This window comes from Amblyomma maculatum, chromosome 4 (assembly GCF_055883805.1).
Source record: "Amblyomma maculatum isolate TAMU_Amacu chromosome 4, ASM5588380v1, whole genome shotgun sequence".
Classification (NCBI taxonomy): Eukaryota; Metazoa; Arthropoda; class Arachnida; order Ixodida; family Ixodidae; genus Amblyomma; species Amblyomma maculatum.
Genome location: NC_139347.1, coordinates 108,014,705 through 108,042,288, shown reverse-complemented (window position 1 = coordinate 108,042,288; position 27,584 = coordinate 108,014,705). Strand labels below are relative to the sequence as shown.

At 42.5% G+C, this 27,584-nt stretch overlaps 1 long non-coding RNA gene across 5 annotated transcripts in view; it reads left to right on the top strand.

Annotated features, from left to right (window-relative positions):
• Nucleotides 1-14,868, top strand: part of LOC146191927 (uncharacterized) — a 49,029-nt gene extending 34,161 nt beyond the window's left edge. For 2 of the 5 annotated variants that reach the window (XR_014706711.1, XR_014706712.1), the window contains 4 exons: nucleotides 1,894-1,988; nucleotides 4,414-4,440; nucleotides 13,871-14,012; nucleotides 14,645-14,868. This is a non-coding gene — a long non-coding RNA (uncharacterized LOC146191927). Of the gene's footprint in view, nucleotides 1-1,893; nucleotides 1,989-4,413; nucleotides 4,441-9,619; nucleotides 10,185-13,870; nucleotides 14,013-14,644 lie in introns of those variants that run through there. The other 3 variants (XR_014706710.1, XR_014706713.1, XR_014706714.1) reach the window with 3 other exon arrangements.
• Nucleotides 14,869-27,584: the final 12,716 nt, after the last annotated feature.

Genomic DNA, 27,584 nt, shown 5'->3' with positions numbered 1-27,584 from the left:
CCTAGGGTTATCGTAGTGTTACCATAAAGTCTGGGAGGATTAAGAAAAAGAGAGACCAATCGCCATTTCGATATTTTCGGAAATACAGAGTGAGCTTTATGAACCTCATTTTCTATTGTACTTTACATGGAAAGAGTACCGAAAATAGCGGTTGGGCTTTAGGACTGAAGGTGAGCCTAATTTATATTGAAGAATAAAATGTGGCGCTCAGCTGTAAACAATGACGTTAAGACAATGCAAGAGATAAAGAAAAAGAATCTTCTATATTTTTTTTATACGCGTCTCAGTTACGAGTGCGTTTCTAAATGAAAGTGCGGAAGTCACTGGTTGAACGCCTTCTGCCAACGGGCTTAGCTAATACAATACTAACAGCGCTTTCTACCCGCTCTTGGACATGTTCCTGAGTGCGTGAAAATTTATTTGTTCCATTTGCAGCTCAAATATTTCATACATATTTACCTGTTCAGCTCTCAGTAACACAAACAATTTGGTGTCATTAATAATCCTTGCCATCAGTCAAAGCTGTACATGTCTTGCTACATGCCCCTCTTCAAACTCAAACGTTAAGCAAGCTTTCGTTTTTGTAAACCGATGTACCAGCCTATCTTAAGCACATTAAACATCTGAATTCGGTGACTAGCCGTAGCATAGTGTCACAATAAATGCTCCGAATGTTAACACGCGAATTTACCTGGCTGCATGAGCTGTATCATTAGATCCAGGCGATGCCTAATGTACAAACCATCGCGTATTCAATTAATTATTCTTATCGCAAGATCGTACAGATCCTGCTGGAGAGGAAAGGGGAATCTTGTTCACGAAAGTAGCCTCGAGCACATGCAAACACCAGGACGGGGCGTATAAACTTAACTAGCAATGCACAGGAGTGCCTATAAGGTTCATTAAGCATTAATCTGGCAAGCTAGCGGTGCAACCCTTCTCTAACGCTTCTGCGGTGTAAATGCGCGCGAGTTTAGTTGGAGCATTGAGCAACTCGTACAATGAGGTAGATCATAAAGAAACCGAGAACAGCCCTCTCTGAACTCTTTAGCGCAATACCGGAGGTTGTAAATCCTGGCCGAAGCATCGCAATATCCGAGGCTTGATTTTTCTTCTTTGTTTTCTCCAATATTATTTTCAAGTAAAGGAGAACCTTGGTTCATTGTGCCACTCTCTCTATATTCTATCTGCCCTATGAACTACAAGCAGCGCGGTCGCATGGGATTTAACCACTCCTCAGTTCTACGGGTCATGAAACAGCAGTGCCTGTTTGGCGCGAGGCAAGCGCCTCTTCTGTGCATAGCAGCAAAGCGTACATTTGCGTTTCTCATTGTTTCTAAACCCTTGGTTTCTCCTACTTCGACTCTCTGCGGTTTATTGGCTGCTCACACCATCAATCGGAATCGGGCGGCTATTGTGTGCATGCACGGGTCCCATGAGGGGTGAAACTGCTCGTCTTCATGCTTCTTGGACATCATGGTGCGCCCAGGCAATTTTCGTTCTGAGAATTACGCGTTATGTGCGGCCCAATGTCCCGCGTCTAGATTGAGTACGTACGGCTCCCGCTTCGACCTGTCGGTGGCGGTGATTTGTGCTTGCTGCTTACAGAAGCGGATAAAACGTTTGAAATTATATAATGGTCTCGGATACTGCGTCGCCTCGTTCTAGAGTATGTGGGGTACTATTAGTGGCTCTTTTCGGATAGACAGTGGATTGTTTGTAATTTTGTTTCAAGCCTTACTTAGAGATAGTAGTTAATGACTGTAAATAATACATGCTTAAAGGATGATCACGGCAGCTCGAAATGAAGAGACTTTCATATCTGACACTGTTTTAATATTTCCGGAATATGATTTTCGGTCTTGGTTTCACATGAACTGTCTACTTTTTCAGGCTCTGGATAATCTTCCTCAAACCTCTGCCTGCACGAACTAAAAAAATGGGATACTCCTACGTAGAGACCCTTAGAGTTGTAATGAATATTCCTGGTGAGCCTGCGGAAAGAATTTGATTTCACCACTTGTGTACTCAAAACTCTTTTGTACCATTATATTCCAGAACATTGAGCTACATAACAGCATTAAATCCTCCGGAGAGTAGATGTTTGGAGAAGACTTACCGCACGAATGTAGCTGTAATGGTCTCCAAAATACACTCCGTTATAACGCTAGTTAGATAGCTCTCTCGTGAAACTTAACCAGGCACCGTTTAGGCTCTGGCGCATTCAAAGAGAGTGGGTTGAGACAGTCTTATTGCGCCCCCATCGAACAAAAGAATACTGCACGCCTCGACTGTAAACTCTAGTCCGGCAATCACCCAGTCTTTCTGTGAGGGAGGCTCACGTTCGCGATAAATACAGCTGAACAGAGGCATCATGCCGGCTGCACGGCTATATCTCTACAAACTCCGCCGTGGTCCATCACACCCCAACACCCCCCTTATGCGAACCTTTCCCACTGCCTATCTTTCTGCCTGGTTGCATTATAGTTAGGTTTCTTCCCCACCCCCTCTCATACTGTCGGAGCCTGGCTGGATTAACTTGGTGCTGTGGATGTGCAAGCATAGCGCCTTCTCGTTCAGCAAGTACTTAAGTGCTGGGTCGTAATAAAGTCAATTTGCGCTACTAGATATCAGGTTAAAATAAAGAATATATATTCAAACAAACGCAAATGATATCACAAACGCTTGATATCTATAATTTTTGTAATGTAAATTTTAATAACGGGTAAACAAAATTAACATTTTTTAACCATTAATAATGTCGGTGTTTCACCGTTCTTGAACGAAGCTACCTCCAGGAATTATCTTGGGCCATGGGCAACCCACCCTCCCCCCCCCCCCCCCCCCCCTAACAACCATGGAAAATTATGCTCGTGTAATAACAAACCGACGCAGCCCTTCAAACATAGAGCTCATTACGAGAAGTGCACGCATTTGTTCCACCAGTTCATCAGGCGTTCATTATGTATGCATTCATATGACAATGGGGAGGCTCTATATAGCACATTGGGCGAACAAAGCTTTATGCAGCCGAATTTGGTATAATATGCTAAATAACGAGTCGCTCGGGAAGTCGAGGTTTACAAAAGTTTTTAACGTGGCATGTGTTCCACAAAAAGCAAATACCTCGTTTTAGCTCCAAATAGGCAGGGTGATCTTTCTTTTTCCTCGCAACCGACAACAGTGTGTTCAGCTTAGCGACCCTGGCTATGAGAGACGACGTTGTGAAGGGCTCCAGAAATTTCGACCACTTGGGGTTTTTAACGTGCACTGGCGTTGCCCAGAACACGGGCGCCGTGCTTTTACCGCCATCGAAAAGCACCGCCGAGTAAGGGATTCGAACCCGCATTTTTGGGAGCAGTAGTCGGGCGCCCTAACCACCGCACTACCCCGGCGAGAATAACGGTGTATTTTAGGGCGCACAGAATTCTTCAGATTGTTAGACCTACATCTGCTTAGCGCATCACACTCCTCCGAAAGCGCAAAGGATTTTTTTAAAGAGTATTATCAGATGCTAAAATTACAGAAATAAGTATTGCTCTTGACCAATCACAATGTGCGCATTGGAAACCTCCTCAAACTAACATCGACGGTGTACCATTCACCAAGATTTTGAGTCAGTAGTAGCCATAGATTACAGTACATTTTCTGTTTACACCATAGGAGCGTAAATATTTAGACAATAATAATGTGCAGCTATCTTATCCCGTGTGGCTTAGTGGCCATACGTATACCAGTGTGCCTCGAAAACTACCTTTTCAAAATGCAACAGCCTCGACCATGATTTTTAAATGTGTAATAAGAACTCGACATTTGAACAGGTAGTACTCAGTGGACGCCCTTCTGCTGAAAGTAATATTCGATATGAAGCAGGGAGTTTCCTGGGCCTACACATTGTCGATATTTCAGCGAAGTCGCAAGAATTACGCATCCCTGGTTCATAGTCGCTCCAAAATAAGCACCATTTCCTGCTGGATAGTGAGCTGGCATGGTTTACTTCTGATTCGTTTAGCAGAGACGTGCAAGACAGCTCGCTTATGCAGCAAAGAGAAGGCAATTCAGTTTTCTTTTCAACTTTATTAGATTCCATTGTCAGATCCCACTTTTTCTTTATATCTGACTTTTGTTATATCTCAACCTGTATTATATTATCTCTCCTATCTCTGGCCTGCAAAATTAGGAAGGAGTTTTCCCTCTCTCCCCTTTATTATCTCTAAGCCACGGCGGTGCCTCTTCTGTGTACCATCTGTTGTAGGCGGCAGGCAGATGCAGGAACCCGCCATCAGGAAGGTAGCAGAGGCTTCAGACACACGGCGCAGTTTTCGCCTTGATACTCCTCTTATACAGTGGTGTCTGTTTTAATTGTTTTAGGCGAGATGTTGTATTAATACTCTTTAAATTCTTCCTCTCCAGGCTTGGCAACCCTCCAACCTACCACGAGTGAGCAAATCGTCCCTAATTTTCATTTTGGGTGATCTTAGAAGTCACTATTGCCTGTATTTGCATATAAACGGCTTTATATGTGAGATAATACCATCTTGACGGTTGCCTCCTTAGGTGCACAGCAACATTCAGAAATAATCTGAAAATGATTATTTAAATGCTAAAGAACGGCTTTGAAATCCCCATCTAATCTTCCGAATTTTGTTTTAGATACGCGACGTACTAACAGGTTCACTGTGAATAAAGTAATTGGTTAGAAATGTTCCTTTACCTACATTGCTGTTCTTCATAACCCCAGCTCTTGCTTACCTCCTCGGCGACACCACCAACCATGAACCTTGTTTACGTAACAAATCAATGTAACAGAGCCGTGAATAAAACAATAAAAAGGAAAGCGCTTCACCTTTCTCGCGCAGCGCCTGTCCACCTCCAATTACCTAGCCTGGCTATGCATTCACAATTCTACAAAATAGGGTAAATAAAACTAATCAGTACACCTGGTCCCACGACCATTTTTATTTGGTGGTTTTAACAGGACATCAGTATACTGACCACTCAAGAGTACAAGTTCACACTACTGAGAGCTTATGCGCAGACCAAAACATGTTTTGACTAAGCAATGTTGCGTTCTATCCTTGGAACCTTAGCACATGCTACATGCACGTACTGCGCCTGAAATGACCAAGGGCAATTTACCCTTCATTAAGATCAAGGGCCTTAAGTCGACCTCATCTCTTTTCTGTAACTGTCCAAAAGCAATCAGCTCAATAATTAAGACAGGAAAATTGCGGATGTGCGTCATCCTAGACTTGGAGACTAACACTTTAGGCTATAGTGTACTAGTATATTGGGTAGTGTTCACTATGCCCTACGCGGCGCACGCTTCGACTTGATGGCGCTCATGTCGCCGGATCTCGATGCCGCTACAGGCGCTGGAAGTGGTTCTTCTGGCTTCCAATCCTGTTACTCGACTGCGGCAGCATGCGCACGAGGGCGAGGATGAAATAAGTTTTGTGATCATTTTGCGGTATCGTCGACTTTCCACCGTAATACAGATTCTTTGTGCTCTTGATATGGTTCGCTACGCTAGACTCCGGAGCAATTAATGTTAATGATTGGCATTACTTGGCTCACACCTGCTGTATACGGAATATGTCCGCAGTGGCTGTGTAGCCTATGTAGGTTATAATAGCTACAAGTGTCATAGCGTTATATTGTGCGTCAAGTATAATAGCGCTTACTAGCTCTGAATATAAATAATGCTAAAATTGGTCAACTGTAATAAATTAATATTTTACGCTGCATCTTTGTCATATATTGTTGGAAAGATTATGTTCGACTATTGCATTGTACGAATTGAAAGGCGAAATAAATAATTGTTATCTATATATCTGTGATTATATTTAACTTTACCACATTTCATTATGTCATGCATCGTTGGATAGCATATGTCGAGTACAACTGAACTGGACTAATTTTAGTTCTTAATTCTTCTTTTATAATTTTTGTGGTTTTAAATTGCACTTCACGCTACAGTGTGACTGTATGCCGTTGATTGACTTATGTCGAGTATAAGTGCTCAGAAATAATTGGAGGTATAAATATTTAGTGTTACTTTACAATTTTGACAGAAATTGAACGTTGGTAAAACGAAATACGCCTTTAAACAAAACATACTGGGATAATAAATTATTCAGTTTGATTAATTGACGCTATATTAGCCAGGGTATGTTGATTTAAGCTCTTGTCGTGCACTTTGCGGAGCATTTCAGCTGAATGCCTCATTTAAACAGAATACACACGAATGTATCTAGATCGGTTCGCATTCTGCGCAAAATTGGGCCCTTAATCTCTGTACGGTTAAGCGACAGCTTTACTTTTCTTTTATACAGTCTCCACTTAACTACTTCTTAATGGGTTCGGACTCTCCACAAGAGCAACATTGACAGGCTTGTTATTCTCCAGAAACAAAACACTCGACACACTGAAAATTGAGTAGCTGAAGCACGCGGCCTCGGTGTTCTAAAAACACAACGTGCTTAACGTTCACCAATTGTACCAGCTTAAACTTTCCAAACACATTAGATGTCAGCCTATGCTAAATGAATGTAGTATATTTCCCTTGCAGTTGCCCAGCATTACACGACATGACATGACACACTCTCTACAATCTACCCTCTCTGAGAAGTAGTTATGATACCCCAACTCCCATGTACTAATCTCTAACTACCTGAACACCCACGCACCATTCCCAGATATGCTGGAGCAATAAGGATCAACAAAAAGGTTTGAAAAAATCTTCACAACTAGCACAATGTCATATTTTAGGCCAGGAGTTTGTGTTTCATTTCATGCCAAAAGTGCATGTATGTCCAAACGCTGCTTATTGGTGTTGTTGGTGTTTTCAATAGGGCTTATTTAGTTTAGCATACGTATTTGTATTACGTTTCCATACACTGCTTGCATCTGCCGGCCTTTGTATGTGTGACAGAGCCTTCGTCAGGCAGAAATTGTTGGCCTTTAGTTCTACTATCAAAGACAAATTTTGTTAGAAAGAATGTTCAAAGTAAACAAATCAATTAATGGTGTGATTTACAACAGAACGTGCGCCTGCAACATCAAGGCATATGTTATTGAAAAGCCCTTGATGAGTACAATTCAAAATCAAATGCTGAACCCCACTAAACGCCTTTAAACCATCGTTAAAAATAACAAAGCAACAAAAGCAAAACAACATCACTTATTGCGGATTCACAGCACACCTTATTCCCAGTAAAGATAGGAAGACCCTATTTAGATATCCGCGGTTCAGCGAAATAGCCTACAGAGCCCGCATAGTGTTCGTGCATGACTGCAAAGAATTCAGGTGAAAATGTTCGTAGCTTCATACTTCGGCGACATGAAGTGCTTCAGGCGGAGCCGGCATCTGAGCCAACTACCTCTAATCTAGTACACATTTCTTGAGGCTGTTCAGCGTAGAGCCTTGAAACGCAACAGCATAAAAATGCAAAGCTGCCACAAAAGTGCCTAAGGACTCACGCCAGAATAGTACAGTGCCCACTGCCGAATTTCGGAGCACATGCGGCTATAGCGCTCATCCGACATAAAGTGAGATAGGCGTTTGTAGGCTGAAGTCTGCGTTTCGCAAGTTGAAGCCATTAATCATACGCTTTCTTCTTCTGAGTTTCCAGCTTCAGAACGGCCCGCTCGTCAAAGTGCGCAGCCCGCTGCATATGCTCTTTTGATGTAAGCTGGCTCGGCTCTCGGGCTTTGTTTCGAATGCAAATTCGGAACGCGTTCGCAATTCTCGAGCGCGAACGAATTGGTGCAAATTTCCCCTATGCAGCTGCGACCGTTTTTTGCCGCATTATACTACACTGTATTTTTCATAAAGCTTGAGGAAAGATGTCAGACCCAATCTAGATGAACATTTTAATTTTGTTTACTTTATATTATTCTTCCATTAAGAGGTTTGTGGCACCTTGAGCATGTGGGATTCAGTATGTGGATGGAAAATGTGGTAAAGCATCTCGATACAGCTCTAGATCAGCTCTGTCGGTTTTGAACATATGAATTGCCGCCCGAATAATGACATGTAAGTAAAATTTGGTAGACCGGCTGAGATGAGAATAGGGACTTTTCAATTAGCAGCGAGGAGATGTATTTAAGTCGTGCCCCGTTAATATGAACGACCCAAATTATGGACAGTTTTTCTGGGGACGAAACTTTTTCAAAGTATTTATGCCTCGTTAATATGGAACCTCGCTGTCTGGTCAATGGACGGCGAAGAATGCACACTGCCCATTGAGCCCATGTATTTTTGTCCCGTTAATATGGACAGTGCTTGAAAAAAGCAGAGGAGTCCGAACGCAAGTTAAAGACGGACGCACCGCCCGCGAACCTACGCGACAGCCGATACGGCCAGATGCCTGAACAAGTACTGTGCGGTTGGAAAGAACCAAAGCGGGCGTGTCGCCATTCTAGGGGAGGGGAGGGGGGCGGAGGGTGGAGCGAAAGAGCGCAGAGGAACGTCCCCAGCAAACCGATGGTCAGCTATGTAAGAAAGACCCCCAAAGGGGGGAACCAAGGAGATTTCTTGGCGCAGCGGAAGTGCTGCCACGAGAGGCAGCAGTCGGGAAAACAGCAACATGTGGTTGATCTAAATTCTGCTGAACGTGAACAGAGAGGCCGGTAAAAGCTCAAGAAAGAAATGACAGGAAGAAAGAAAAGTACCTAAAGTGGCGGCGGGAACTGAAGTTTTCTTTCCCAAAGCACATGAAGCCGTTAACGCTTTTTGATAAGAGTTAAGGCACACTCTCAAAATAGAGCGACAAAAGAAAGGCCATGAGCATGCAAGTGAAACCGGGTGACCCGTCCTGGACTCCCTTCCTTCTCATGCCCTTGGTTTTCGTCCCTGTTGCGCTACCGAACTGCCACATTTTGCACCCCAGGCGGTCCGCATGTCGGCTTCGCTTTGAGTCAGCGATGCGGCCTTGAGAAGGTCTGAGCCCTTCGTAGTCGGCTAGCCATCGTTCTAAACTGTACTTCATCTTGCCGTGTTTGTTTCATAGAAACACATAAAAACGGCACCAGGAAGATGGGATTTCGATAGCCTTCTGCATAGCAGCTTGCCAACTTGACTGCCTCGCTTCCTTACGGAAACACTAGAAAGCAAAAAAGAGGGACTCAGAAGAGCGGAAAGGCAGAAAGGTTAACTAAGCAAAAAAGTGCAAAGCATCAAGAGCCTGTAACCCTCAACTGGAGTCTAGCTTTTTGCATGGCGGGATTTGAAACGTAAGAACAGAGCTGAACGTAGGCGCGAAGCAAGCAATCTGTGAACACAAGCGGCAAAAGCTAAAGCATCGATACTACAGTACTCCGATAAATGGCTCAACGTCGGCATCACGGCGTCAGCCACAGTCTGACAGCGCCCAGAGCAGTTCGAAGAAATAGAGTCAGCCTTGTTAATGTGGTTTGGGAATGTGCACGCGAATGGTGCTGTCGTGAGCGGAGCAATGCTTCAAGAGAAGGCTCGTTGTTTCGGAAACATTAATGGATAGCTACCGTTCGTTATCCTCCGTCTTGATAGCTTTTAGCTGTGATTACTTACGGAATATTTTGTTCAGTAAAACAGGGTGATGTTTGCTGATAAAAAATTATTCTACGCTCTGCCTAGGCGTGACTACTCAAGAAGATGGCTGACAAGTTTTAAGAACAGACATGGCATATCGAGTCGACGGATTCATAGAGAAGGGGGTAGTATTGACAGCTCGGCTGTTTCTTCGCCTCATGAGAATCTCAAGTAGCTACTTGGCGGCTACTTGGCGGCTACTTTACTCAGTGAGTACGCCAGTTTGGAAGTGGCGATGAGTAGAGAATCGGACGCTGATTTATCGGCCAGTGATCGAGGAGTTTGTGCTGAAACGTTTGACGAACACAAAGCACACCATCACGCCTGTCATGGTGCACAACGTTTCGAAGACAGCAATAACAAAAATAATGCACTCAAAATTGCCGGTGTTCTGCCAAATCGTGATTCCAGTGCACACCGTTATGTGCAAAATCACTCAATAATTACACTTTTTTTCGGAATATAATCTTTTTCGTTTTTATTCATGACTATTTATTTAGATGACTTGCTTTATGTACAGTTTTGGTTGGAAACCAAAGTGTTCATAATAAACTATTTCGCACATACTCTTTATCTGCTGCGCTGCAATGTGAAATACAATAAAGGTGACCAGGATTGAACTTCGAGGTGACTTTAGGACTGGATAAAAACTACACGCACAGATCTTGTACTTTCATTCCAGAGTTTTTCGCAAATCATGTCCGCATTAGCGTTCTCTATCCGAAGAACAAAATCTGGAACCTCCATTTTATACCAACTGCTCCAACGCATTGTGAACGATTATGTTAGTCCTAAAGACAAAACGGCATCAGAAAAGCGGTATAAAGGTTGTTGTTTTTTTTTACATTACGGAGATTCTTAGCTTAAGTGGCTGTATATATGCTCTTCCAGAGGGCTAAAAATCAAACCCATGTGCTTAGAGTATTTATGTACTAAGGCGCGCGGGTACGCATTACGGCCTAAAAGATTCAAGGCCTCCATACCATCAAACTGCGAAGTTTTACGGAATTTAATAAAATATGCGGCATTTTATAATGCTAATTTTACAGGAATGTCATCCTCCACTTATAAATCAGTATGACGGGGTAATCAGCATGGCAGGTGGCAGTAAATAACGAATCGTTTTCTCCAAAAAGTTGAGTGTCAGGATTGTGTCACATGTCACTTCGGGAATTATTGAAGCTGGACACATTTTACGACTGGATGTTGAATGTGTGAGTGAGCCACCCATCGCGTTAATATACATAGAGTTGGGTTATCTAGATCAGGGAATTTTAGTGACTTTTTGACTTCGTGTTTTGTGTTCTGCTTGTTAGTGGTTAGTAGTTTTTGGTGTTGCTTGGCTTTTCTATATATTTCATATTTCCTTCAATAAACGTCAGTTTCGAATAGGCGGCTGTCTGGCTCCCTTTTTTGTCCTTGGTTTTTTCACACTGCTACTTTTAAGGTAAGGTTGTTTGCTCCAAATACTAAATATTCACTTTACACAATAAATGGACTTTACTGATTCACAGAGCACCTTCAGAAATCCTTGTTTCATTATTTTCGGTAAGGATACCTAACATGACCTTTTTTTTATTCCCTCTTAAGAAAAATCCGCGGAATGTCTATAAATAACTGTAACCAGCCCGTTCGCGTGCCGCAAAATTGGCTTGCTCTCAACCATAATTTTATCGAAAGAAACAACCTTCAGCCACAATGGATGGTCCTGTTTAAGAGTAAGGCTGATATGCTGGCGACGATTTCATCGCGTCAGCCATTTGAGACTCATGAGGGCGTAATTTATATCGAACATGCTGCACTTTGCAATTACGATAATGACTACAAAGAGGTCAAGATATTAATGTTAGCAGCATTATTTTTCAGTCTAAACTAAAGACAAGCAAAGAGAGTCGTCTTGAAACGTTTGGCTTACGTAGACGTTTATAGGTCTACAGCTGCTCTGGGCGTCAAGAACAGACTGCTATTAAATTTTCTGGCCACGAAATTTTTGTATTGTTTGTTTTTTCTTCTATATCTGGAAAAAAAGAAATGAGGCTTTTTTGGGGAAAATATTGGAGTAGGGGTTTGTGGAGGTGCTCTTCAGCGTAGCAACTGATTGTCAAGAGTCAATATTTAGTAAGTTAGGTAAATAATATCACCTAAAAATTGCGAATAAGAACATTTGTGTGGCGCTGAAGGTAGCTACCGGTAATATATAACTGGCCTACATTACCTGCCTTTAAAATTTTATTTTTTAGGTCTTGGATAAAATTAATTGGGACACGCAGCTTATGTGCCCAACTATCCGTACCATATTTCAGTCGATCTCTCATATCATCACCTCTCATATATCATCCGATCACTACAACATCAAACCTCAGCACTCATTACCTTGACAATCCTTATGATGCTGGCCTGAGTGACAGCTTTTCATCACTTTTCACGGGCTTGCAAATGACTGTTCCTCTGAATACAGAATGAAAGCTATTTTTTCTTTAGTATATTTTCTAGGATGCGTGAGGAAGGACAACATGCCCACGATTGAAGTCTTTTTCATGAAGGTCATGATGACAGCAGCCCAATGATAGCTTCTAACAGCGAAAGAATGGGACCGCGATATACAACAAGAAGGAAAACGGGACATTTTCAACGCAGCCCACAAGTTGAAAGCCGCAATAAATTTCTGTAAAGCCTCACAAACATAATATATAAGAAAAAGCTACTTGTTATTACAAGAGTTTTTGGCCTGTTTACGCTATTTGAGAACAATAGTCAATAAAAAGTGCTTTTTAATGCGCCCTTGTTGGTGCGCAGCCTTTTCTTAAGCTAGATAAGTATGGGCTGCTTTTCATCTACCTGAACACCCTTTCGATTATTTATTGCACATGCTACAAAGATACAGTCCACTGCAAGCAATAGCTGCACATCTAAAACTGTTGTCGCAGTAGCAATTTCCTTGGGTAATTGAACTGCAGACGTTGAAGGGTTGAACAAAGAATCATAAACGAGTAGACCGCTAGCAGGAATGTAAAAACTACAGGGAAGCACGTAATACCGACGTGGCCATACTTCAGCCGTGGTTTGGTCATGCGTGGGTAAGCCATGGCCCATGCATGGCCCGACAACGGCAGTATGCTGGTCAAGTCGGCTATAACCGTTGGCCCGAGGTCGATAGCCGGTGATCGGTCGTTTTAAGGTCATTGTAAATCCCCGACCTCGGGCCGAGCTGGGTAGCCAAGGTCGGCACGATGAGGTTTAGTTAGTCACATTAGCGAGGGCAGAGCGCAGCACAAACATAGGGTTGCCGCCTGGGAGGTCCCTGTTCTTCACTGCAGGATAGTTACCTGCTCTAATTGCTTCCTCCCTAAAACATGCCTTGAGAGGAACTGCATTTTTACGAGACAGCTACTGGTATTATCGATCCTGCACGTTTTGAAGCCAAAATAATCAATCTGTTACAATCTGTCTAATAGCAAGTTCTTGGTCTATAACTCAGTTATTATATTGAATATATTATTTCCGTTTTCTCAACTTTATTGACTCCGGCATTACCATATTCATTTTGTTTTGCATTTCATTGCAAGCTTTTTTCAACAGCAATGTGTTTTGCTTGTTTTGAACTTTCTTTTAATATATTTTGCCACCTAGTGGTTTCAAGTAGCGCCTGAGATCTAGGAGACGAAGAAGTTACTCTCGTGCGCTTCATCTTCTATTTTGGTTTATCATATTTACATTTCCTTCTCTATTCCCTAACATTTATTTATTTTTTTATTTTTACGATGTATGTATACATCTCAAAATCTGATATCTCGGCACCCCAATTCTTGGCCGATCCCCCTGTGTGGGTATGTGTCATCACATTAGAGAAGAACAACAACAACAACAACTAGCTAGGACAGTTGACTGTTGGCCTGTGTGTCTCTGCCCGGTTACCGTTTCCAGCGAATCCCTGCCTTTGTGACAATATTAATGCCTCCGCCCCTCACAGTATTGCGAAATCTCTGCGGGTAAAATAAATAAAACTAAATTAAACTTGCTGTTCATAACTGAGTTGCATAAAGAGTACATGTATTCAGTGACAAGATGCAGTGTAGGAAAACGTGCACGTCAAGAAATTACTGAGATGACAGATGGAAAACAAATTTTCTAGACGTAGGGAATGAATTGAACAGGAAGCATTAAATATGAGAAGTGACTGCGCCATGAGATTCAAACTGAGAACTGTTCAAAATATTACTGATACAGTGGTATGCCGGTGAAAAGAAGAAATGTTTATGAAATCACTATTTCAATAAAACCGAAATAAAATTGCAGTGTTCACACCATGCCAACCGCAGCCACTCCTGCAGTATCCCAACATAAAACGACGCTTCCAGAAACCTTTCACCAAGGTCGTAAAGAAATACATCTTCCTCTCCGAACGCGCGGAAGGGGATTGTGGCGTCGCACAAGTAAGGTAATACTGCATCTAAATTGAAATTTTGCACTTCTAGGTCGCAGCTTTTTATTGTTTTCTCCCTAAATAATTGTTTATATGCTTGAAACAAACCTTTTTTTTTCATTTACGTACAAATGATTCAGTCTACTGCGAAAACACCTATAACTGTACCAGAAAGGGAATCAGTTACAGTGTCATTTTTAATATACTCGTTCGATACAGTTTTTTGGAATGTATTGTCTACCTCGAGTAGATAATCAGCTAATTTGGTGTATTTATTTGAAAAATAGCGGCTCCTGTTATTAGGACTGAGGGCAGTATTTTGTCTCTTAAAATTCTACCCGATGAACTGAGGACAATCTAGGATAAATTAAAATCATCTGTTAGCCTGCAGACGGACACAGTGCGATGTTTTTCTGTTTATCTAGTCTTCCTTCCCATTAATGCTCTTTGATTCACGGTTTACGAGCCCAAATTGCTATCAATAATAGAGTCGAACGTATAGCTAGTGTGTTTGTGTGTGCTTCTTATATTTTGTGTTGTTATATGCTCTGCTGCCTTCTTCCAAGAGAAGTTGCTATCAAATTGAGAAGAGCTCATTACTTGTTTGCTGTAAGGTTTGTGATGACTTGTGGCCTCTCTTGCTTTAGTTGAGAAGAGGTTGTTCAACTGCAAGAAAAGAAGTCCAGGCGATGTTATCGACAGCACCAGATTAGAGGCAAGACTGTTGTCTCTCGACTGCCAAGCACCGAAGCCAGTGCAGGTGTAGCTGATGGGTGATGATATTAATGCATTTGGTGCACATCTGTGTATGAAATAAACTCGCAGCGTTTCCAGAAAGTTTTCATTAGCCAGCAGTGAATTCATTCTCAAGGTTCATTTCGCATGTTTTATTTCAGAATTAAGGTTCTTTTTGTCATATGGCGAACCCTGCAATTAATATATCCTGATTAAGTGAGTGGTATAGCATCTTGCCTGCGTTTTCTGTGTTGGCATTCATTCAAAGCGCACTTATACTGATCTCTTCTGCAATGTCTTTAGAACAGCGTGCTGCAGATAGGCTTTCATGGCGTAAATCATTCCTTCACAAGGAAGAAAGAGCTGAAATTTTCTTCTCTGTCTGCACAAGTCGATTCAAACGAATGTGTGCTCGTGTTCAGGAAATGCTTCTGCAACGATATAAGATTTAGGAATCAGGAACATCAGCGCATACTCCACCTAACGCTGCCGTATACTCTTCATTGATCCTCAAAATCAATGCCGGAAAGTCGGGAATGTGCACTTTCTATGAAGAATCTGGCCCATTCAAGAGCTTTCCAAACGTTGCCAGCGTCATTTATACTCCTTCTCTTATCTCTCTTTTTACCTCGTTCCCTTTCTGTTCTGTTGAACTCAAAACAACCTCATGAATAACAAAAAATGGTTGCGACTCGCTGCTCTTCGTGGTACATATTTTAAACATTAGGTGCGCCGCCCTTTTCGCGCAATTAATGTACCGTGTGCTCTTTGCAGCTCCAAGAGAGAATATTTGCGTTTGACAAAGAACTGACCTGTGTAACGACGCTTTGTTGCCGCCCCTGTCCCAGTCTTAAAGAAGACGATACAGGCAGGAGCCCCAGTACAATGTTCGAGATAAACAGCTTCTTAAGCTTCACCACTACAAAAATTCGCATCCTAAGCCTAGCACGTTTTCGCAGCATTCCTGAGATTTGCTTTGTCGACACCTTCTCCGGTAATTGTGGTTTCAGAGGGTTTGATACTTAGTTGCTGGCCGTTTTGACCATATCGCATATAAACTATTACTAAATACTAAAAAGAAAAAAAAATTACGTTAATATGCAAGCGCCGTTTGGGTAACGAAATAAGCTACCGAAGACGGTGTTTCGCAAAGTACGAACGCATTTCAATGACCTCTACTGCGCATATCATATCTTGTTTATCATAATGTGTAATAAAATTGCGAATATGTTAAACCATGAAACCTGAAAATCTCAGCAACTAACTAGGATAGGAACTGCTATCTTTGTGATTCTAGGGAGCTTTAATACTCAGTGCGTCCAAATAGGTCTAGCCTTTTACGTATCCAGTAAAGAACATCCTTTATTTCACGTGATAATCACTTTTTTATCTTGCAGAAATACAGAGAAAAATATTCACGATCGCCACGAACGCAATAAAACATCAGTTTTGTAGATATCTCTAATTAATGCTCAAGCAGCTAGTACGAACCATGATTACAAGAGAGTGCTACAGTTTCCACATGCGTTCTAATTTGGGCGAATTTCCTAGAATCTTCGAGCATGTCGTGAGGCATTATAAGGGGCTTGTAACGTACTCAATCAGAAAATGAAATTTTTCATTCTAACGCAAATAAAACTAAAAAAATTGCGATAAACCTGCTATAAATTAGTTGGATCCCAGCAATGCTTAACTATTTGAAATATAAAGACGCCCCATACCATACACACACATAAACACAAGCAAAGAAAAACGGGACGTAGCGCCACTCATAACTTCTGAATGGCACTATGTCCCGTTTTTCTTCGCTTGTGTTTATGTGTGCGTGTGTGGGGTGTGTGCCATCTCTACATTTAAAGTGACCACCTACCAAAACCCCAACAAGAACTCCTCTTAAACTTTTAACAACTCGCGTGCGGGGTGAAAGTCAACACCAGGAATCAGATAGGTAGGCTGTTTAAAATAAGACTTCTAATAATATCTAATGTGGTTCAAATTTGTTCAGTAGAGCGAAAGTTATACCTTAGCAGCCCTAATTGAATTAAGAAAGTCGAGGGCAAAATTCTTAAATAATTCCAGATTTTAAACATTTCATGTAGCTCAATACAGTTCTAAAGGTCATCTCAGATGCAACAAATTATTAATTAAAAAGAGAAAACAGAAGTTTAATAAATGCTTTCTCAGTTACCAGTTACGTTATATGCTATTATTTACATCAGTACATTTTTACACACTGCGAGATATTCTCCATCCTTTTTGTTTGCGATGCATTAACTGAGCCTCAGTGTTCGCAGGAGGAAGCAAAGAAAAACTCCTCTTTCTGCGATAAAGGTATTTAGACAGGGACATAATTTAATTTTCAAGCTGAAAATATAACGCGTCAGGCGGCGTAAGGAAGGCCAGACATATGTAATTAGATTTTAAGAACATGTTCCCATTATTCTTCTTGCAACAACGAAATCAGAAAACGTATATTTTTGCTTTTCTTAAGGTGCTATTCTTCCCGTCCGCTGATGTCGACAATCGCCGCAAGGAAATGAAACACTGCCAAAATGCAGTCAGCACCACCAGTTTAATTGATCTTTTATGTTTTTTAATCTACTACAAAAGCAACATGTGCAGAAAAACAATAAAGAAATGGCTGATTGTAGCATCAAAAATAGGTAAAGGAGAAAGTAAAAAAGCCACAAAAACCCTTTAGGAGTTTTGAAACTAAAAGCTTGGTGAGGTTGGTATTTGCATTCGTTGTTAAGCAACTCCTAGTTCCTTGCTTTAGGGATACCGAGAACTAGTTTTCTATATATATTTTTTTCAGTCCCGTGAGGAAGAGGAAACCCACAAAGGCAACTTTGGTTAGCAGTTGAAATGAATTCAAGTTGATTCTCTCCAAAAAGCGCATGTTTCTTTTCTTTGCTTAGGACGCAAGCGTTGCCTCTTAATGTCAGCAGAGCAGTTTTTGCTTAGTTAGACGGCTTGTATCAACCGAGAACACTCTAAATAAAAAAAAAAAGTTCTGAGCAGAGTTTTGTGTTTACAAATTATCGCGGAGAAATTCTCTTTCTAATGTGCTGCAATGCTCAGCAGTAAGAGAGAATAAAAGTAGGTCATATGGAACAGGAAAGACAATGCCTTTCAGCTGGCAGACATTGATGTGAACGTTGATATACATAAAATGCCAAATTGCCTAACATGTCATTTAGCGCGCTATGAATAGAATTACCCTACTATTTTAAATATTTCATTTCGGAACCGAGATCTCTTCTATTGCAGTGCCTTCTTTCCCGGTAACTATAATGGGAGCTAGTGAGGTTGGCTGCCTATTCTTCTACGTCACCTCAGCGCGTATACCAGCCACGGAATTGTTTTTGTGTGTGTGTACGGGTGTTTGCAGTGCAATGTATTCAATATTGTGAATGCGGCTTACATCAAACAGCACTGCGATTTACATCTAGCACTGCTGTAGTATTTTAACAAACATGCAGAATTATGATACCAGCTCTGCACAAGAAAAGACACTTGGACGGCGGACAATGCAGGCCCGAAAACGACTATGTTCTCTTCGATCGTGTAATTTGGGCCTCGTCTCTGGCGTATCGGACTGATTCCTTCCACAGAAAACATAGGCTACGGCAGACAATCATAAATGTTTTTCTTTTTGCTCGTGTGTCGCCCACAAAAGAAGAGCGCGAGTACACGTTGAAGCTCTTTTGCTATTTGGTACAGTTACTGGTGACTATACAGCACAATTTCGGGAAGTCTTTGAAACTGTGCTGCCGTAGGACAAAACCAATTTTCTTTTGTACATATTATACTCAGATGACCACATCGCAAGGTATGATGTTTTCAACTATAATTATTTTTTTTGAATGGCAGCGTATATCACGCTTCGGAGTACTTTGAGTGCAAAAGCCTGCTCTTCAGTGTTTTGTTTAGTATGAGCTACTGAACGTCCTCGATGCAGTACTACGGAAACTGTGGGAAGTATTCCAGCTGCTTCGTTGGAGGTGGAGATTCACCAAATTAGCGGCCTTCTGGCAAAGGCATGATGCGAGGAGCTACACCCTCTTTAAAGAGTTCTCAGCACAATCTCGTACGGAATCTGCTCTTCGAAGTTGCCACATTTGATAGGAGAACATTGTAGGCGAACGCGACTCGGTTTAGCGAAATTGACTGGGGTATCTTTGTTCCCTTTTTCAGGCTACGCACTTTAGGATCCAATCTTTTCGAAGAGGTGGCTACACGTTCGCTAATCAGGTTTATCTGGGAGCCGTGCACCCAATGCTCCCGACAATTACCTCCTTCTCTGCGAGAAGCGGGCCCATTAATTGCCCGTGCCCGATGAGAGAGCTAGGAAGAGAGTATTTCTAGCTGCTAACGAGGTGGGTGCACTAGATGCTACTCTTTTGTACAGACATTTCCCAAAAAGCTATGGGAAAAGTGAACTTCGCAATCAGCATTACAAGCTTGCTGTAGAGAAGTACAGGTGGTTACAGCAGCCATGGTTAGGTGCGCAGATTGCAAGACTTTCAAAATATTTTCTTAGTGCAAAGTTTTCTCCGTTTTCACTACATATTTGAGGCTTGTAACTGAAGATCGCGAATGGCTTAGACCTAGGAACATGTGCGGTCTGAACGTGTTGTACACAGGCTACTTTTCAGATAACTCAGAATGTGTTTGCAGTATAAATAAAAATGTAAACAAATCTCACCACGAACGAAGGAAAAACTCATATTAATTGAGTTGGTTTTGAGTAAACGACATAAAAAGGGCAGTAGCATATCAATTCCCAGAGTTAGAAGACATTGGCAGGATAAAAGCAGCTAGAAATCAGTACCCAAGTAGCACACATTACATGGCCCGCCGGGGGCCCATATGGGCAAGTTGGGCTTGGGCAACCACCATAACACCCACGAGGGCCCGCTTTAGGGATCAAGCGGGCAAGCCCAAATTGGGCTTGCCCCTGTTTTTTCCATTTGGGCATTATATAGGCGTGGAAAGGGCTAACTAAGTACATATTCCCACATCTGGCCCTCAAGGGTCCTGCTTGGGAAATTTTAGGGCCGATGCAAATGAAATTTGGGCTTTGTGTAGGAAACGCATGGGCTGACCTAATTGGGGCTGCCCACTCAAAAGCCGAATAGGTCCCGCATGGGCCGCGGCATGGCTAAATACGGGTATGCCCGCACATTGCCTACATGGGACCCTTGAGGGGTACTTGAGGGAAGGTCAGACGAAAATCTGGAATTCATGCAGAAAATTCCTGGGCTGCCCCAAATAGGTTTGCCCACCAAAAACCTAGATAATTTCCGCGTGGGCGGTAGCGGGGCAGGCAATTGCTCCTTCCCACTTCTGCCCGCATCGGTCTCTTGCGGGGCAATTTAGGGCAGACGCGATGCAAATGTGGGCCTAAAGCAAATAGAAGACGGGCTAGTCCGATTGGGGCTGCCCACGCAAAAACCGAATAGGTCCCGCATGGTTTGCGGCCGGGCTGAAAAGCGACCACACCGCCACGCTGCCCACACGGCTATTTCTTTGGGTACTTGCGGGAAAATGCAATATATATTCGTAGTCCATGCGGTAAAATCAAGATCAGCCCAATTGGGGCGGCCCATGAAATGCCGCAGTGGGCCCCAAATTGGCCGTAGGCGGGCTTACCGCTCTGAAACGTCTCCACCCTATCTTTAAGGCACCATTTTATTTATGTAAATCATGTTATACCGGCTACTAATTGCCTCTTCTGGAGGTTTCACATAACTGTCTTAAGCATATCTCTGCTATGAATAAAGACTATTTATTTTTACTCTAACAAGTGCGTTAATTATGCAGTGTCGACAGAAAATATGCAACAGTATAACTGTTCCGCTTTACGAGTATGCACTGAACGACCTCCAAATGTTTCCTGCGGCATTACTACTCTACACGCACCACTGAAATAAATATTCAGACCAACATGTTGGGGTTGATGTGGGCCAGCCCACATTATTGTAGTGTTGGGAATAAATTTCTCTCATGTTACTGAGTGTCGCATACAAGCAAAAAAATAGCGCATAATGTTTCGCAATTGATGATTACTGGAATTTGGGCAGCCCCGAAAATGCCAGATTCAACCCATCAGGGCAGCACGTGGGCCAGCTCAAAACGAACTGGCTTTCGCAAATCTCGCGCATGTATAATTCAGGTATTGGAGGGATTAATCGACTTAAAAATTAAAACCTTGATCAATGAGATGACATTGCCTGCACAAATGTGGGACCCATTAATGATCCTGATGTGCTGCCCACATTCGTCTACCTGGGCTGAATGCGGGCAGCCCTATTTGGGCTGCCCACACAGATACAGATTGGGACCGATCGCGGCAAAATTGGGCAGCCCACGCGGGGCCCCTCTGGGTACGTGTTGCAAATCCCGCATGGGGCCCGTATGGGCTGCCCTCACGGGCCCAACGCGGGCCCCCACTTCATAGCCCACTTTGTGCTACTTGGGTACTCAGATTTCTGATGCTACTTTACGCTATAGAGCAGACAGGGAGAAACAGATGACTATAATGCTAGGACGAATACGTTTAGACGATGGTGGACAGCCGATTCGCTAGTACACTTCGGTACACTCCCGGAAACTTTAAATGCGGGCAGTGCAATTCTGGAATGCGTGAAACTATTTAATCTCTGTTGGTGCGATGAGGAAATTCATACCGCCCGGTCACTTACGTATAGCCTTGAGCTAGTGCCCCGTCATCGATCTTGCCCCTCATTAAAACATAAAGGCACGCCAGATTTTACTTTAAACATTGACAAGAACACATCATTATAAAGTGAGTAGCACAAAGCAAACGAAGCGTATGCCTCAGTGAAATAAGTAAAATCTGAAAGAATTTTCTTGTGCAAAACAAATGCAGCAATAAAGCCACTCTAAGCATGTTAATGCTGCTAAAAGCACGCAAATCAGAAAAATGTTCCCATTCAGGGTTAGTTCACTCATAGCTTCGATGGCACTAAAATAAGCTTCATCTTTTCGCAAGCAGCAAAACATTATGATTATTAACTATACTTCTCAGTGTCAAAGTACCGATACTATGCTATCCTAAATTTCAAATCTAATAGACCAACCAACAAGCTCAAGAATGCACTTCAAGAAACCACAAAGGAAAGCTTTAGCCGTTGTAAGCAGGCTGCATAATAATAAACCAGGCGTGCCGTTCAACATCTTTTTTTGCTAGGATATGCAGCATAATAAAGTCAGTAAATCGCATCCCTCGAAGTGAAAAAGAAAGTAAAAATTCATTCACAAGCTACAAACTTCACTTTTCTATTTAACGAGCGAAGCCACATGTAAACTCGTACGTTAGAAAACAATGCTGGACCCTGCTTCAATTTTTTTTTTCAGACGACTTCATGATTATATATAACACATCATTAGATTGAGCGCTTTAAAATTTTAGGTAATAATAATTTCGGGTCTTCTTTTTATACTTTGCAAAAGTCCATAATTTTATGTATTCTTCAGGTTTCTTTGAATGGTATATCTATGTTACTTCAATCTAATAAGTGAGAGAGCGCACAATATCATTGAATAGTTGAGGTACTGTAAGTATTCATATATTGAAATATTTTTTGGTAATTCTGCTTTCTTCACTTACGATTAATTGCTTATTATTTCTTGTACAGTTCCTGGTTTGCTGTCAGAACATATACTGTATGGTCCCTAATGAAAGTGGTGGTTTCACTATCTTTCTTCTGTCTGTTTCGTTCATTGTATGTATGTATGTATGTATGTATGTATGTATGTATGTATGTATGTATGTATGTATGTATGTATGTATGTATGTATGTATGTATGTATGTATGTATGTATGTATGTATGTATGTATGTATGTATGTATGTATGTATGTATGTATGTATGTATGTATGTATGTATGTATGTATGTATGTATGTATGTATGTATGTATGTATGTATGTATGTATGTATGTATGTATGTATGTATGTATGTATGTATGTATGTATGTATGTATGTATGTATGTATAAGTTGAAATGAACAACCCCAAGAGATGGTGATGGGTATTTAAAAGAGAGAAGGATGAAGATGAAGCGGGCATGTGGACCGGGTTGAAAGATTAAGCGTCATACAGAACTCAAATTATTTCCCCGTGGGTGTTGAAGCGGCCAGGCAGCATTGCACCGAATGAAAGACTTCATGCGCGAAACGCACATGACTTCAGCTCCACGGTAACGGCTGTCCGGAAGAAGGTAAACAGGGATGACGTGATTCTTGACAGGGGAGGTTTGTCCAAGAACTGAGTCAGAACCGATGAAGCGGCGCTGCAACTTGTCACAAAGGTGCGGAGTGCGTAATGGCGTCAAAAGTAGCACCTCGTCGCCGGGACGGAACGACACATGGCGGTGAGTCGCGGTCTTCCTGGTTGGCTTCAGTGGGCTTCAGCGTTGAGGCGAGGAAGTCGGAGACATCTGGTCAATCAAGAAATGAACACTTTTATGCTGTTTTCTGATTAGGCTTACGCAATCGTAATATTTACCGGGACAAACATGCGGCGCGAATGAACTTGGTTCGCATTGTTTGCACTCACCTTTCTGATACATTATGCGGTTTGCACTTTTAAAGAGCGCTTCAAGCGACGTCAAATCTTTTCGAAGCAGCTCCAAATCTAATATCTACCGGAAGGCGTCAGACGGTGTTCCTGGTGTTCACACTGACACCTGCCCCCCCTTCCTTCTCTTACATATTGCATGGTGAGGCAACTTACAAATAATAAAAAAATAATGTGCCTCTGCCCTTACCAGAATCCCCTCTTGCAATGCGATTCAAGTGTCCATCGAGAATTTCGACAGATACACGCACATTGCCATTCCCCTGAACCAATAAAATAATTTATTGTCATGGCTGCCGGAAGATACACCCCCGTTACTGTTTCAATAACCAGAGCTCGTCGGTACGATCCCCTAACCCAATTTAATGCGCGACTCGACTATCAGTTTTGCGTGCATTAGGCGAAAGAACCGTGTAACACAGTTCTGAACCTGGCGTGAATATCGATAACACCACAATTTTCTGGGTTTTTTTTTGTAGTTTTGCATTTTTGCGACTACGATACGAAACTTTTGTTAGACGGTAGAGGTATACACGCAGCTTGACTATACACAAAAAAGTCAATCCCAAGGGAAGCTCAAAGGTCCGCTGACGCTAAGAGAGGTACACTACATGCTAAGCAGCAAATCCTTCAGACTGTCAACTTTTGTGAAAGCCTACACACCCTTTAGATATTCATGCATAACTCACCTATTGTGAGCAATCATCACTTTCTGTGGTCTTTCATCCTTCCTTAGCTCCAGCTTTTACCAACTAAGGAAGATCCTACTTCTAATGTTTAGAGGCTTTAAGTTTATTCTTGAATTTAGCATAATTAGAGCAACATAAAAAGTTGGTTAATATTCGAAAGCGTGCCACTGTTGTATCGGCTGCCGCTGTAACCAATTAATGATTCCACGTCGTCCCGCTGTAGTATCTACATGTCATGCTCGTTATGTGTAGGCTTCAAGTCAGCCAACGGCGAGACCTTTTTGGCTTGCGCTCCGACAGCACATGTGGGATCAATAGCCAGCGCACGTCTTCAAGGTATCGACTTGCAGGAGAGGACATTTTCTCGGTGGGACGTCTCGTCTGTAAGCTAGAAAAAATCTTGGCTTCCCTTCGTACACTTCACATTGTGCTCTATTCTCGTGTCCATTTATTGTAGGCTTCAAAGCTTAGATCTGGCGAAGAAAGAAACGTGCTCTGCCTAAGGATTGTCAGATCGCCTCTGAAGGCTCCCTCACAACGTGGATTGTATAAGCCTTGTCTTTGCAGCCTCAACACAAAGGACCCAGAAGTTGCATGTGCTTAAGTCTGATTTTTTTCCTATTGATTTCAGGCATTGCTTTCAAGAAATAAGGCGTTGAACTCCGTCTGAGAAGGCTAAAAGCGGCTCGGATATCCCTCTTTGGGAAGTGATTCCAACGAGTAGGCGGACGCGGCTTGCAAACAGCATGTCGCTAAAGGTGAAGTCACGCAAAAAGCAATGAACGGGAAGGCGAGACTGCATTTTGGCTTCTTCAACAGGGAAGTCGTATCAAGATCAAGAACTGCTTCGACAGTGTTGTGGTGATACTCGGTGGTTCTGAATTGGGCTAATATTTACGGATTCATAATATCGCGGCGACTTCAAAGCCTGTATTATTCTTAAAGGATTCGTACACTCACCACCACAGACCAAAATTTTGTCCGATCTGTCTTGTTTGTTTATGGGCAGTCGCTGTGGTTGGCTAGGCTGTCTCATGATACCACGTGGCATCGTGCGAGCAATTCAATCTGAGTCCGGTATAGCAGCTCCAATGCGCGAGTCTCCCCTACAGGCCTTTCAAGGTCGCCAGCTATCTAAGAATGATTGAATCTATGACTGACCAGTTACTAACAATGACATTCTGTAGTGGTTCCACACTGAGAAAAACCGCCAGAGAGGCTCTAACCAGACGGGTTAGACACTGATACTCGTGTTCAATAGCCGAGCACGATAACTACGGAGCAACCGGTTCAGGTGCTTTCGGTCGTTATGACAAGGCTATTTCCGCAATTTGACTCGGTAGTTCCCAGATGGCGCCACAAACAAGGTTAAACCCGTGGCCTCCGCAACTAAATGCACCATTGCACCGCAGCTTATCGCAAATGCCACAGCTTAACTTTCGCCATATGACTCGGCAGCTCCCAAATGGAACCATTCGGTAGCTAAAATTACAGTTCACTAGGCCCATAGCTACCGAGGTTTGTATGTATTAGGTAAGGGTGGTGCAAAAAAAAAAGAAACAGAGCATACATCTGGTCAAAAAAAAAAGTCAGACGAAATAAACCCCATTATTTCCCGCTATAATCGATTTAAAAGGTAATCCCTTCAATTTTGTTGCGAAAGCAACACTGCGACAGCCAAAGCGAGACCTCGGGTGGCCGCAGCTACACCGTGAAGAGGAAGTATAGTCTCCTCACAAAACGAAATATATCTCCACCGGGAATGGAACCAGATCCCCAGCCGAGCGCTTTAACCAACTGACCGAGCCCCGACCGGGTTATTTTTTTCTTTCCTGGCTGTGGCACGCGACATAAGACGAGAGGAAACTCCGATCGAATTATGAGAAACGACACATAAGGCAATGTGCCTGGCTGCAGAACCTCCTAGCTCTCAAGGGTAGAACCTTTGTTGTCGCTGCGGAAGTTTTAAAGCGACGAGGCCAGTCTAACGCTGGCTGATCATGACATTGAGCCCCGCCCGGGATCGTAAATACCGCATCATAAGCGTGAGGATGACAGTAGTGCTGATACGCTAGTCAGCGGCACATTTTGGGAGAGCATGTACTCAGCATTGGACACGATTCGACTTAACTGGACTGGATTGGATTGCACTGGATTGTATTGGACTGGAATGGGTAGGACTGGTTTGGATTGAATTGGTTTGGATCGAACTGTACATGATTGGATTGAATTGTACAGGATAGGATTGGATTGTATTTGACTGGAGTTAACTGTAGTTTATTGGACTGGATAGGATTACCATGGATTGGGTTGGATTAGGTTAGATTGGATTGGACTGGTTTACACTGGATTAGATGGGATTATATTAGATTGGAGAGGAGTAGGCAGGCCAACGCCGGGTACACATGCTTCCGCTACGTATACCCTGGCCTAGCTCTGCTAAGCCACCACCAATTTTCAAGCGTAACCATAGCTCCCTAGCTTTCGCTAGCCTTTGATTTAACCAGAGCTAAGCCACCATTAATTTTTTTTCCTGGGTAATTTTTTTTCTTCTAAAATTAGCGATATTTTGTGGAATAGATATAGGCAATATGGATTGAAACGCATTGCTTTCCCTTAAACGTTTTCGCTGATAACGTAGCACACCTACCTTCGCCTTGCCTGCGAGCTGTTCGCACGTGCCGAAGATGTAAGTTTTAAATATAAACTATTAATCCTGGCAGATAATATTAATATCGATATTGTACCTCCGGTGGTGAAAAAGAAGCGATGTACCTTTTATTTTCCTGTGGCTACTGCACATTGCCGACTTCAGGTAGACCACTTGTCCCACTGTAGTATATCAAACCTCTGCGCTTGACATTTAAACGATGAAGTGCTATAATTGTGCGTCGGATGCTATACTGGAGAAGTGACGCTTGCTTTTTTGGTGCTTCGACCCCTTCCACAAGGCAACGTGGGCGCTTTGACTATATATCTCTCTTGTGTCTCTTAGCGCTATATTATAGCACAGGAAATCAAAGGCGTCTTAGTAAGAGCTAAGTAGTTTGAATTGCGCGTAGAAGCTGCAAGATGAGACAAGAGGTCTCTAGGAAATCCCTTAGCTCGTGCGCGCTCTCCTTCCTTCGAAATGTTTTTCCGCTCTTCATAATTAGTAATATTCATATTTCACTAATGTTAAGCTTATTGTAAAGCACACTTATTAAATATTGCACACCGAGTTCTGAAACGTATCAAAAGCAAAACGCTACTTAGGAGAAACATTCACCGCTGTGGTATATTTGTGCCGTGAACTTTGTGCCGTGAACGTAAGGATGCAGTCTCACTAGAGACTGCATCCTTGCGTTCTCACTCTCACTAGAGACTGCTCACTAGAGACTGCTCATGATTGAACAGCATGCCAAGTTATCCTGTACATATGGAAAGGAGCTTGATTGCGAGCCGAACTGCACTCTAAGAACAGAAGGAGTACTAGAACTCCATTTGGAGGAGTTTTCGCTTGTCCCATATACGACTCCTTTTTCCAGAGTAAAAGAACTCTCTCTAGCCATAGAGTA